Source organism: Pleurodeles waltl, chromosome 2_2, assembly GCF_031143425.1.
Source record: "Pleurodeles waltl isolate 20211129_DDA chromosome 2_2, aPleWal1.hap1.20221129, whole genome shotgun sequence".
Classification (NCBI taxonomy): Eukaryota; Metazoa; Chordata; class Amphibia; order Caudata; family Salamandridae; genus Pleurodeles; species Pleurodeles waltl.
The window spans coordinates 1,112,536,381-1,112,548,434 of NC_090439.1; positions in this window are offsets into that span (position 1 = coordinate 1,112,536,381).

The window sequence follows — 12,054 nt, forward strand, 5'->3', positions numbered from 1 at the left end:
ATGCCCAGCTACAGGAGAATCATGGCACATCTGTAATGCCTTGGTCTGTAGCTTCTTAGTAGGCAAGAAAAGAGTGTCTTGATAATAGAAATAATCTTGATCCTTTTGCAGTTGAGGAGTCAACTTATTCCACTCTTCAAGTGAAAAATACTGATATTCAGATTTTACACGATCAAGAAAGGACTGAGTGACCCCGATGATTCGACTAAATTTGATGATGTTTGGAGAGGAGGTATTGGTCAGGATAACGACGGGATAATGCATCAGCCACTAAGTTCTTGGATCCGGTAATGTAGGTTATAACGAAATCGTATTGGCTGAAAAAGAAGGCCCCTCTTGCTTGACGGATGTTACGACATTGGAAGCCTCTGAGACATTGTAGATTACGATGGTCCGTTCTTGCTTCAAAAGGTTCTTTAGTACCCTTAAAAAAATGTCTCCATTCCTTACAGGCTACCTTGAGAGCGAGTAACTCGTTCTAATACTGAGTAATTGAGCTCTGATTCTGTCAGTATGTGGGAGAGGTAGACGATAGGGTGTTCCAATCCATCGTCTTCTTGTCTTTGAAGTAGGACTGCACCTATGGCTTTTTCAGAAGCATCAGTCATTACTTTAAATCTTTTTGTAGTGTAAGGATGTCGCAAGATAGGTGCTTGAGTAAAGGATTGTTTTAGATCTTGAAAGGCATTTTCTGCACTATCAGTCCAGACAAATCCCTTCTTAAAATTTTCTTTCTTAATAGTCTGGGTGATAACACTTTGCTGATGGGCAAAGTCATGGATAATCTGTTGATAAACGTTTGAGAGCCCCAGGAATCACTAAATTTCTTTAACAGAAGGAGGAGAAGGCCAGTCCAAAATGGCTTGTACTTTGTCTTGATCCATGGCTATTCCCATCTGATTGATGCAGCACCCTAGATACTGTACTTTAGTCTTGTGAAATCCACACTTTTCTGGTTTACAATATAAGTGATTCTGTCTGAGTCTTTCTAGAACCTGCAGTACATGTTCAGGATGTTGTTCAGGGTTACGGGAATATATTAGGATATCATCCAGATAAATCACCACGCTCTGATTTAATAAGTCAGAAAACATGGAATCCATGAATTGTTGGAATATAGAAGGTGCGTTGGTTAAGCCAAATGGCATGACACAGTATTCGTAGTGACCAAATAGAGTACAAACGGCTGTTTCCCATTTGTCTCCTTCTTTGATAAGCAAGAGATGATAGGCACCCCTTAGATCTAATTTAGTAAACATCTTGGCTCCTTGGACAGCATACAGTATATCCCTAATCAAGGATAAGGGATAACGATCCTTGATTGTTATCTTGTTGAGTCCGCGAAAGTCAACTCAGGGACGCAAATCTTTCACTTTTTTAGGAACAAAGAAAAGAGGAGCCCCTGCAGGAGATGAAGAGGGGACAATTAACCAGTTCTGTAGATTGTCATCTAAGTATTCTTTGAGTACCTTCTTTTCTTGTTCTGTCAAGGAATACATCTGACCAAATGGAACCACTTTGTCCAGAACCAATGGAATAGCACAGTCATAGACACGATGAGTAGGAAGGATGGGCTTGCTTGGTTTCTGGAATATTCCTGATAACAACTAGGTACTCCCTGTATCGTATTAATAGAGCTGTTATTATTATTGGGAGAAAGACTTATAAGAGTTTGTGGAGTAGCAATTCTGTTGACAAAACTGAGATGTCAAAGATATGGTCCTTGTTTCCCAATTGATATATGGGTTGTGCCAAGTCAACCAGGGTATTCCTAAAATCATCGTATGGTTTGGTGGGGATATGAGATCGAAAGTAATATTTTCCTGGTGCCTGCCAAAATGTAGACAGAGAGTAGGTGTAGACTCCACCACTGGTCCTGAGATTAAAGGAGAACCATCTACAGTGTGTACTTGTTCAGGCGTTTCTTTAGGAACACATGGAATACCTCTTTCTTTGGCCCATGTCTGATCCAAGTGGATACCATTGGCTCCACAGTCCAATAGAGAAAAAAGATTCTCTTCCTGACCTTGTGAACATTGTAACGTAACGGATAATATGAACAAGGCAGAACAATTCGCTCTGGAGAAACATATTGAAGACACTTCTGCTCCTCCCGTCCCCCTCCTCCTCACAGGGGGCGGGAGTTTGCGTTTCACGAAGGCCTGGAGGGACGAACAGGACACCTATGGGTCAGATGACCAGCCTTGCCACAATATAGACAAAGACCCTTTCACCACCTATCCTCTTTTTCTGGGTCGGATAAAGGACCACAGACTAGATCAATCTGCATGGATTCTTCCTCAGTAGATTGAGGTGCTTCAGGATGGACTTCGTCAGACCGTCGGCTTGTGGTACGGTGTACTCCATGCTGGTACGGAAAGCGAGTTCTTCGTCTTTCTATCTTACGTTCTCGCAGCCTATATTCTATATTCGTTGCTTGGTTCATCAGTTCTTTTAGAGATCGAGTTGGAGTGGAATGTATCAATTCAGCTTTTATTTCCTCCCGAAGTCCACAGCGGAACAGGGTTACAAAAGTGCGTTTCACCCAAGTGGTTTCAGCTACTAACTGTTTGAAACGGGTTATATATTGTAAGACATCCTGATTGCCTTGCTGTATATCACATAATGCTTCTTCAGCAGCTGCCTCCAACCCAGGTCGCTCAAACATCTGCTTGAAGTGTTTTAGAAAAGCAGGATAGTTATTTAAGACAGGATCTTCCGCAGAGAACAAGGGGGTCGCCCAAGATAGTGCGGGGCCAGACAAGGCATTTATCAAATAACCCACCTTGGCATTGTCAGATGAGAATTGTATTGGACGAAAGGCAAAGAAGCGTCCAGAAATTATTTTATCTTATGCGGGTCTCCAGAATAATGAGGTGTTGAGGTGGGCACAGGAGGTACATCCACTGATTGGGAAGACAAGACTTGTCGTAGTGCGGTATTCTCAGCCCGCAATTGTTGTAATTCTTGAGCTTGTTATTGCACTTTCTGAAGCATGGCTTGTGCATTTTCTACGACGTCTTCCTGCGGTCCTTCCATGGTTATCGCACAACGCAGATTCTTTTGGCGTTGCAATCTGTCACGGTCTGCACGCCGCTTCCCACCATTGCCTGAAGAACTTGAAGCAGCACCCGGCCTTCTGCTGGTTCTGGACTGACCAAGATAAGAACGACCTTTTCTAGTAGCCACGGCGCTGCTTGACTGGAAACACCTAAGCAGACCGTACCCTCCAGAAGGAGTCCCAGAGGGAAAAACCCAAAATGTGGGAAGAAACCTCTACAGAGGAACTCCTGAAAAAGAGGAAAAACAAATACTTGATACTCCGATTCTTCGAGCGGCTGCCCGACCTCAGCTGGAAGATGGGAAGCCGTGGCAGAGCGCGGCATCACATGAGGGGCATTTGTACATTTGCATACGGTGATTCAAATCATAACGGCACTTACCTTTGCTGGTGCGGGGTCTGCCTGAGGTGTCAATGTCAGTGACACCACTAACAGCTTCAGGCAGCAGTGTTGACTCCACCATGTCTTGGTGGTGGACAGTGTCTGGGTGGGTGGTCCTCCTCCAGTGCTCCTTGCCTCCTTCAGCCTGCTTGCTACCCTTTCTTTGGCACATGAATGCAAGTTGTACCAGCGCTTGCGTAGCTCCTTGATGGAACGCTGCGCAACACCCGCCGCACATATTTTGGTCTGGATGTCAGTCCACATTTATTTCTTCTCACTTTCAGGGACCTGTAGTGAGTGTTTTCAAAATAACTGGTCATGGTTCTTGACCACCTCTCCTGCTTGCTGAATTTCAGTTTGCGCTTCCTCTCTCCTTTGTCCTTCCCATTCCCATCAGTCGCCATAGTATTTTCTGTTCCTGGTTGACTCTCCTGAGGGCCTCCCTGTGCTGTGCTGGGTCTCTCTGCCTGCTCCTGTGGCTCAGGCTTCTGGACACAGCAACCACTGACTCACTTCTTGGTTGTGATGTCATTAAGCTGCTCCAGAATACAGTAATCCCAATTTGCGAATTCCAAATACCGATTTTACGGAATCGCTATTTGGAACTCGCTATTTGCGATTGCGAATTTTAAGAAATTGCAAAAACTTTTGCGATGGTGGGGTTGCAATCGATATTTGGCATTTGCTAATGCGAACCTTGATAGATCTAGCCCAAAATTATTTTTCGCTTTTTACTAATGTTTGTTACGATGGAGAGGGTTTGGTAGCTCCCACAACAAAAAAGTGTTACGAAAGCGATGTCAAAACAAGACACGCATTGACAAAACTTACAGACTGAACACCAATGTCAGATTGGTTGGCTTTGCCAGTGCTTGTTTATTTTCATGCCTCCCATAATCTTGTTGAAAATGGTTACACTGATTTTCCATAATGAATGTTTTTTTTTAATACTAGCATGCATAAACACATTTTACTAAATGATACTTCAAAGAAATAGTACCTAAAATTCCACACTAACTTAGCAAAAAGGTTTTTTTTCCTACTTGCATTTGTTTTCTAAACATTTTATTTTGAAAGCAAAGATCATCAATCTTGCTTACGAGCTTCTGCAAACATTTCCGTCTAATCAGAGAGCGATCTGGGAGCATTTTACATAGCCTCATCTTGTTAAACTTTATATTGTGTGTGTACAATTGTTTTACTGGAACCACTGTCAGTAGTACAGTGTGACCTTACTACGTTTCCTAAGAGTGACCACCCTACTAATAAAGGCTTTGCATTAATGAACCATAAATACAAGTTCGAACAGCATTAACATATGGACACAAATATTACCTCACCTGCAGACAGTTTCCTTCTCTGTAAACTGGCAGCTAGGGTTTGTGCTGTAGGGGGCTGGGCTACTTGTCCCAATGACAAAATAAACATGAAAACTTGTTGTCCTTGACCCCAAACAATATGTCCTGGGTGTTGGGCTATAGAAATCTTACATCCCTGTTGAAGTCAGAGAAAGAAAAGTAAACAAGCACCTTTGGAGGACAGCGCCTGTCATTTGGCCTTGAACTTTCAATGCACAGCAAATGTGACGAGATAAGAACAAGATTTAAAGGCCTGTTACAGATAGCAAGTTAGTGGAAGAACACGGGTTAAGCAACAGGAGAGACAAACTGAACCTGCAGAGCCTAAAGCAAATCAAAGCCAGAAAGTGTGATTCCCTAAGATGTCTTTAGCAAACCAGACAGCTATGCTGTCTGGTAAGCTTCAGTCTAAAACCTGCCTTTGATTGGTCCATCATTCAGTCCTCCACCCACGGCATGCATGAGGATTCAGTAGGAGAATCCACATTTCAGAAATACCATATCATCCTTACAAGCATAAAGACATTTTTCTTACATGTTTAGTAAGAAGAGGGCAGACACATTGCCTCTACAACCAGAGTATGAGTTTGCTGTTGATTTAGGTCTAGGAGCTACAAGTCCTTCGGCAGGAATCTACCCTCTAACGCATAGGGAGGATGACATTCTCAAACATTATCTTGCCTACAAGAAAATATAAAAAATGTTTAGTCAGAGCTTGCACCTCGTAACCAGAAGTGCCAATATTCTTCATTCCAAAAGCATAGGATGACAAAAAAAAGTGTATTGATTACTGTGAATTCAACATGATTAGAACCCCTAATCGGTACTCTCTTACTCTCATTTCAGCTTTGTTAGATTTGATAAAGACTGTAGAATCTTCATCAAGGTTGGCCTATGAGAAGTGGATAATATGGTCTGTATTTGGTATGGGTGGGTGATAAGTGAAAAGCAGCTTTCAATACACATACGGACCTTATAAATACTTGGTAATGCCCTTTGGGTTGTACACTGCGCCTAACTTGTTTCAGCAATTTGTAAGTCATGCCTTCAGAGACTACCAGATCATGTTTTTTGATTTCTAGATATGGTTCCAGTATGGATTAGTATCAAGAGTAATCAATATGCTGATGATACTACTTGAACGTCTCCTCTGCTTCAGACATCCATGGCCTCGAACACTGCTTGCACATCAGCCTGGCTGGGATGTCCAGCAACTACCTGAAGCTCACACTATCCAAGACAGAATTTCTGTTGTGTGCCAGGAACATCAAATAAGATACAGTAGAAAGCGTGCTCAGTGACAATGGCCTTGAAGGCATAGAAGTCCAACTTTCACCAAATGCCAAGTCACTTGGCTTCACTCTGGACAGAAACATCACCCCCAAGGAAGGCATTGCCAAACAAGCAAAGGCAGCCTGGTACCAGCTATCTCTCTCTCTTTAAAGAAAGTTAATCCCTATCTTTCAGAAAGTGACCTCAGAACTGCTGTTCAGGCCCTTGTACTCTTGCATGTTGCTGCAGGTAAAGCCCTACTTCATGGCCTCCAATATGCTACACTGCACCCCCCCTTAGGGGCATCCTACATGCTTCAGAACATCTCTTACAGGGCCTGTAGAAATATGGTCACATCACCTCCATTCTTACTGAACTTTATTAGCTCTACCTTGTCAGCTCGCACTATCTTTGAAACTAGCTGCCTCATTTACAAAGCCCCTTTACAAAGCCCCTTTAATTTGCAGACAAGCTCACCCTCTCTGGTTGATCTCAGAACGCCCACAGTCAGGACACCATCCGACTACAGACTAAGGGCCTGATTCTAACTTTGGAGGACGGTGTTAAACCGTCCCAAAAGTGGCGGATATACCACCTACCGTATTACGAGTTCCATAGGATATAATGGACTCGTAATACGGTAAGTGGTATATCCGCCACTTTTGGGACGGTTTAACACCGTCCTCCAAAGTTAGAATCAGGCCCTAAGTAGTATAGAAAAGACAAAAATCCAAGACAATATGCCTTTTCCATCTATGCTCTCCCAGGAACTCGAACATCCCTGTATCCAACAGGACCGCCCCAATGCTGCTCCTATATGGCAAAGAGTTGAAGATTCACCTCTTCAAAGATCACTACATTACAATGCATTAACTGTCCACAACTCAACTTCCTCTCCTACTAATCACCCACTTTAATCTTGCCTTTGACCGTGTATAGTGCCATTCGACCCATTGGCTAGGATTGCGCTATTGAAATACCATTTGCATACACACATTGTAACTGTTTTTGCAGACTTTGCAATGATTGAATGTGAAGAATCATGTGATCTTAGTAGAGCCGTCACCCCTGGATTTGCTCATGATTGTATTTCTTCTAAATTTATCTTTCAGCGAGCATCCTCTTCTGAATTTAATGTGCAAGTGCTTGACCAAAGCATTACCATGACTTTGTCTGGAAGTCAGCACCTTGCTAGTGATTCCCGATGATTTTTTAAAACCTCTTGGACCTTGTGATTGAATGTGGCGATAAATCTGATTTTATTATCATTGATTTGACTACATTTATCTTTCAGGATCAGCATATTTTGTTTCCAACTTTGATTACTCTTAGTAAGGCAGTATCCAATGTGTTTTTCAGTTAGCCTGTTTCTCTGTGTCTTCCTATCATAATATTGCATTCAGTCTCACAAACCTTGCCAGAGCTGCAATGACGTCTAGCCTGAGCAGTGCTCCAACCTACATTGAAGTGAGTAAGCTGTTTGCTGTTATGCTGTTTGCATGTAGTATGGTGTTGCTCACTGTGTTTTTTTCTAAATAGGCTCACAGTGAGTTTGCTTTCTGCCACTGATGTTTTATGGTTTAAAAAGCCTTCCTGTACCTTATTCATATTCCCAGGGAATTTCATATTGAACTTGTTGTTAAGGCAGGCCACAAATTCTTTTGTTTGTTTGATGTTACCCATCCTCATCACAAGTACTTCATCAATATATCTGGTCTACAAATTGAGATGTTTGTTGTTCAAATCCAGGGTACTGGTAATCTGCTCTTCCTGGCAACCTATGGAAAGGTTGGCATAACTGGGAGTGAAGTAGGTCTCCATAGTACCCTAGATTTGTCTGTATAAGCCATCATCAAACATATTAAGCATTGGCATAGCCAATAGGTCTCATCTTTTAGACCTACTTGCTATTGGAAATGCAGTTTGCTGGTGCTTTGCATCCTTGATTTTGGGCAAATAACTTAATCTCCCTGTACCTACAAAAATGAATGTGTCCTTGTGTAAAGTAACTGGTGCTAATGTAAAGCGCTCAAATACCTTTGGGTGGTGTTGGTACTATATAAAACTGCACAAAGTAACTGGTGCTATTAAAGTTCTCCAGTACTTTCAGGTACATCGTGTATCAGCCCGTAGGTGGTGTTATATGCTGCAGTCTAAATAATATCCTCTTGAAATCCTCCTGATCGTTTAGGTTCAGGGTCGGCTCCTCCATTAGGGAAGAGGATCGTCATCACTCCGCCAGCAGCAGCAGCTGCAAAACCTTTCCCAGAAAACGATAATAAACTCAGTTTATGATCGTTTCTGGTAAAGGAGTGGGGCCACTGCGTTTAGGAGCAGTGAGAGGAAGTGCACATCACTCCCCCTCACTGCGCATGTATGTTTGGCTGGCCATCTCGGGCCGGCCAAACACACATGCGCAGTAGGCTTTCTCCAGCCCAACAACACAGTTGCCGGGCTGGAGAGAGCATGCACAGGCTCCCAGTCTGCCTGGGAGCACCTTGGCTGGGTGCTCCCAGCCAATCCTGTTGCTGCTCTGAGCAGCGCCAGGATTGGCCGCAGGGCAGGCTGGGAGCCTGTGCCTTCAGCACCAGCAACGAAACAGAGGAAACGGAGAAGCGGAGTGGCGAATTTGATGTTTGATGTTTATCCCTCCCTCCGTGCACCACCCCACACCTTCTGCACCCTTTGAGCCGCAACTGTTTAGTTTTATGCTTTATTGGCCACAGACATGGTGTCCTGGTATTGTGTTCTTTTTCTGAAACTCCTGATGTTTTATTTGAGGTCCACTACGTTTAGCTGAACGTGTATGCTTGTACAGCATGGGATGTTGGTTGTCCTCGTTGGTCCAGATTGTTTTAACCAGGGAGACTTGCTAAATGGTTTACTGTGTTTCACATCTTTTCTCCGCTTTACGCTATTTCTGGTTGAAACCAGAAAAATTGTAAAACACTTCTCAAACATGAGGCAAGTCCCATCATTACCATAGCCACGTTTAGACAGAAATCAGCCTAACATAGGTGGTCATTACGACATTGGCGGTAAATGCCGCTTACCGCCGTAGTGACAGCCGCCAACATACCGTCGCGGAGGCGAACATCGGTTCGCCATATTATTACACACATACACGAAATCGACACAATACTGCCACAAACAGAAATCCACAAGACCAAAGGTCAGTGGTAAAGTGTCTGTAGGAACACCCATACTGTTACGGCAACAAAAAAACGCCTACCACATTATGACCCACAAATCACCACGGCGGACATTCCATTGGTGGTACACATCGGTGGGGTCGGAATGGCCACCCAAATACAAAACAACACAACATTGGCCAAAACTAAAATCACACACCTGACACTTATACGCACACCACACCCACCCACAGCACTATGAAACACACACCCACATTACGCACAACCCTTTGCCAACATGAAAATACTGCAATAGCTAGCCAAGCAAACCACAGAGGCAACTACACACACACACACAAAACAACCACCCATACATCCATCACGCACTCCCCCTCCCACACCCCACCACATTACTCAACACCCTCTGCACAGCACACACCACACAACACCCATGTCCCCACTAAGGCACCCCCGTTTCACAGATGAGGAGCTGCAGGTCATAGAGGAGGAAATAGTCGGGGTCGAGCCATAGCTCTTCAGAGCACAGATACAGCAAATATCCATTGCCAGGAAGATGGAGCTATGGCAGAGAATTGTGGACAGGGTGAACGCCATTGGACAGCATCCAAGAACAAAGGATGACATCAGGAAGAGGTGGAATGACCTACTGGGGAAGGTACGTTCCGTGGCTGCAAGGCATCAGCTTGACATCCAGAGGAAAGGCGGTGGACCACCACCTCCCCCCCACAGCTGACAGCATGGGAGGAGCAAGTCATGGCAATCCTGCAACCTGAGGGACTGACTGGAGTAGCCGGAGGACTGGACACTGGTGAGTCAATATTTACTACTTATCACCCCCCATACATGCATGCCATCTCACCCCTTCACCCTGACTCCCATCACTCCACTCCATCCCACACAGTGCACCTACACATATGACTAACCCCAATGTCAAGCCCTGCATGCCATACCAATGCATGTACAGCCCTCCCAGCCCTGCATGTACACCCACCACCAACGTATGCACAGCATGGAGAACTAACAATCACACAATACATCACTATACACAAACAAAGCTGACAGGGCAACAGCAATCATATAGGGGAAGCTAGGGATGTAGAATATGTCATAGACATAAAGCATAATACATCAACTACATCCCCACAGGTGCCCCAACCAATCCCAGCGGCGAGGAGGTGCCACGACTATCCGTTCCCCCAACAGAAGATGCTCCCAGTGATGACAATAACTCTGGACTTCTTGATCTGGATGACTTACCTGGCTCATCAGGGGCCACTGGTCAGTCGACCACCCCAGCCCACTCCAAGTCCACCACAGAGCCTCCCCCCTCAGTATCCAATACCACAGCACCCACCCAATGTCCCCACACCTCTGTCCCTAGGACATATCAATCAGCAGTGTGCGCACCTGTACAGGGACCCCAGTCCACACCTCACGGCCAAGACAATAGCGTTCTGGGGTAAGTGGCAGTGGGCACACCGTTCAGGGGACACAGGCACAGGGGGACAGGACACTCGGAGGACAGTGTGCGCCAGGGGGAGGACAGGCCCAGGGAACCGACTGTCCAGGAGGCACTCACTAATGTCCTGAAGGCTTACCAATAATCCCAGGACAAGATGGGCCAGATTCTTAACATCATGCAGGAGAACCAGCGGCTGCAGGAGGTACACTATCAGGAAAGATTTGCAGGCCCTCAAAACCACCATGATCTCCATAGCAGGGGTGCTGGCTGATATGGCCAACTTCATGAGGGAATATACAGCACACCAGTGGACCCCTTCCACTAGCCAGTCAACTTAACAGCCCACCACATCTGCTGCAGCTAGTGGACAGGAGGCCCTGCCACAGGACCCACCGGCCACCAGAACCCCTCCCCCTGTAGAAGGTGAACCACCCCGCAAATGGTCCCTGCGATCCAGACAGATGCCAGAGACACTTGCCAGGACCAAGGCCACCACCAGTAAATGAGACCCTCCTGATTGTCCCCCTTGTGTTCCACTGTCTCACCTTGCCCACTTTGAACTGCCATTGCTCTCCTTCCTATGGCCCCTTGGACACTGTCCTGTGCTACAAACAGACTGGAACAATATCCTGGACTTACCGCTACCATCACCCCATTCCATTGCACTATTCCTTCTATATATTTCACTACAATAAACACCCTTGAACACAACTTGAGTATTAGTGCTTTATGTGATGAAAATGTGCAATTATGTTCACAGTTACATCTTATGCAATTGACCTGAACTTTGTGATAGCATACAAATAAGGACCTGTAGCCGTCTGTAGTCATCACATCAGTACACAGTTGTAAAAACACCAACATCTGCAAATTTAGAAGGCATAGGTGACAGTTAGTTGAGATGCCAAGGAAGTGACTGCCATCCTGCGACAGCCACACTGAAAACATAAATAATTAGAGGAATGTTCAGTTCCACTGTCTCACCTGTGTGTCATTGGAAGTACTGCTGTATTACTGATGTTCTGTTGTCCACATCCTAATCCTCACTGTCCTCAGGGTCCACTGCTGTCACAGGGGCATTTCCAATCTCCTCCTCCTGCAGATAAGGCACATGTCATCCAAAGGCCAAGTTGTGCAACATGCAGCATACTACAACTATCTGGCAGACCCTCCCAGGGGAGTAGCACAGGGATCCACCTGTCAGATGGAGGCATCTGAACCTGGCCTTCAGGAGGCCGAACGTACGTTCTATGATTCGCCTGGTTCACCCATGTGCATCATTATACCGATTCTCAGCCCATGTCCTGGCATTCCTCACAGGGGTCAGGAGCCATGACAGGTTTGGGTAGCCAGAGTCACCTGCAAGA